The sequence below is a fragment of the Theobroma umbraticum genome, unplaced genomic scaffold, assembly GCF_002168275.2.
Source record: "Theobroma umbraticum cultivar Fairchild unplaced genomic scaffold, ASM216827v3 scaffold_55.0, whole genome shotgun sequence".
Classification (NCBI taxonomy): Eukaryota; Viridiplantae; Streptophyta; class Magnoliopsida; order Malvales; family Malvaceae; genus Theobroma; species Theobroma umbraticum.
This window is the reverse complement of record NW_018397270.1, coordinates 1,765,316-1,767,908: the sequence shown is the minus strand read 5'-3', so window position 1 is coordinate 1,767,908 and position 2,593 is coordinate 1,765,316.

Here is a 2,593-nt window from a genome sequence, read left to right as displayed (position 1 = left end):
AGTGTATGTTCATGTCACTTAGGTGATCTGATTAACAATTCAAGTAGATATATATCAATTGTCATACATAACTACATTAAGACACTTGCTTGATAAACTTAATTTAATTGATTCCTATAGACATATAGTGAAGTAATTAAGTTAGGTATTTATACAATCAACTTAACAGAGACTTGTCTATAGCTTTAGATTCTAGGTTAGCAACACCACCCAAGAAAGATAATTAACAAGAAAAGCTAGTATCAGATGAAATTTTGAATGAACCCATAATCTTAGATCTTTCATATAATGCTTTTCTCAACTTATTTAGTTTGTTAGTTTATTTGGTGTTGATTTTTAATTATTTTTAATTATTTTTTTTTATTTTTGGATTACTTAATAAGATTAATTTATTTTATAATTTTACTATTAGTGAAACTTTTGAAACAAATCTCCGTGAGAACGATACTCTATTTCATCACTATATTACTTAGTCGATACGTATACTTCAGTGTGTAAAATCAACAATAAGTTTTTGGTGCCATTACTGAGGATTTGTTTTCTTATTTATTTCACTAATATTAATAGCCACAGATTAATCTTAATTCGAGTTTTTCTTTTTTTGTTTTCAGATACTTTTAATTGAGGTGATGAATTATTATAACTATCAATGGCCATTAGAACAATTTGTGCCTAGGAAGAGTCCTTTTATGACATGCGAGCTTTGTGTAGATGGGCATTCAAGTGATAACCATCCAGCCTATTATGAATCAATGCAATTTGATAAAATCCTCAATGGGCCGCAATACAATTCATACTCCAATAATTACAACTTAGGGTGGAATCACCCAAATTGTTCATGGAGTAATGATTAGGGTCTTACATATTCATCACATCCTATTTTCAATAATGATTTTCAGTCACAAGTTAAAGCCATTATTCTTAACAAGAAGCCAACTTTGGTAGAGATGTTAATGCAAGACACGGCCAAAAATAATTCATACATGGCAAATATAGATGCAATCATTCAAAGTAATGAAGCTTCAATGAGAAATATTGAGACATGTGTGGGTCAACTTATTAATGACATCAATAATAGACCTCAAGAAACTTTATCAAATGACTCTGAGTAAAAATATAGTAAGCATCTTAATGAGGTAAATGGTAAGAATGTGGTAGATGATGGAAATAAAATAGATCAAGAGAATACTTCTAACAATCAAGTTCAAGATAAAGAAGTTAAGCGAGAGGAAAAAGTATCTACACCATCACAAGTCAAGCCATATGTGCCTCTCATTCCCTTTTTGGATACAATTGATGAGTTACCTAAGAAGTCTATTGATATGGAAAAGACAAAGACACTCCTTGAACCTTGTTTGGTTCAAGATGTCACAAAAAAGGATAAGAATGAAGAATTGACAAATGTTGCACATGTTTTTAAAGCTACACCAAAAGTGCATTATTCCAAAAGAACTCAATTTAAGAAATTGGGTAAAAGTTAGCATATTTCACCACTTTGGGTTGAGCAAGTACTAAATCTTTAGTTAAACCCATTACAACCTCATCCTAGGAGGAGACTACTTTCATATCTCAAGCTTCTTTCATGCAAACTCAAACCTCCTTAAAGGGTGAATAAAGACCTCAAGCAAAGTCAAGTTATTGACTGCAAAGAAGTGCTTCTTGGGAGGCAACACAAGCTATATCTTTTTAGTTTTAGTTGTTAAGTTAGTTTTTGTTTCTCTATTTAAATAAGTACTTATAACTTCTCCCTAACTTGTTTGTTGAGTCTGCAAGTTTGGAAAGCATGAATAAGAAGGACAAAAATTAGAGCATTCAATACACTGTCATGATTGATAGAGGAGTTTCTTTTCTTTATTCTTTTAGCTTTTCATATTAAGGACAATGTGCAATTTAAGTTTGGGAGAGAGTTTTATTGTTTTTAGTTTTTGTGATAGTTTAGGTTAGTTTATTTTCATTAAATTTTTTTTATGCAGGTGCATTTATATTTGAACCAAATTTAATTGTGCTAGTTTTGTTTAATTTACCTATTCAATGATGAGAACTCAGTTATATTCCCATCTTGATTTTCAAAACATGTGAACATTATTTGAGTGTTATGTAAATTCTCATGCTAGGCTTTACTATTAGGTTAAAATTTCTACATTTTGAGCACATTGTCTTTCGCTTAGATTTATTGTATATATTTATAAAAAGTTTATGTGAATGTAAATTTTTAAATTATGTATTAAGTTCTAGAATTCATTTGATTCTCTTTCAAGGCAAAATCCTAGGCTATACTTAGTTAAAGAGATGATTTAAGCTATTTTTGAACCAATTGAGCCTTTTGTAGCGTTCCTTTACATAAATCATCCATAGTTTCCCTCTTTGAGTCTAATGATATCTTTGCTTTGTTTGAATACTTAATTTTTAGCCTAAACCCTTATATTAATATTTCCAACAATTCTTGCATCCATCATTCTTAAGTGCATAAGTCAAATTAGGATGTGTTATGAGCCACATATTGAAAGAGGTAGTCAAAATGAAAAAAAAAATGATGAAAAGTTCAAAAATATGATTGTATTCATCTCACTACCTAATAAAAGAAATAAGTTTA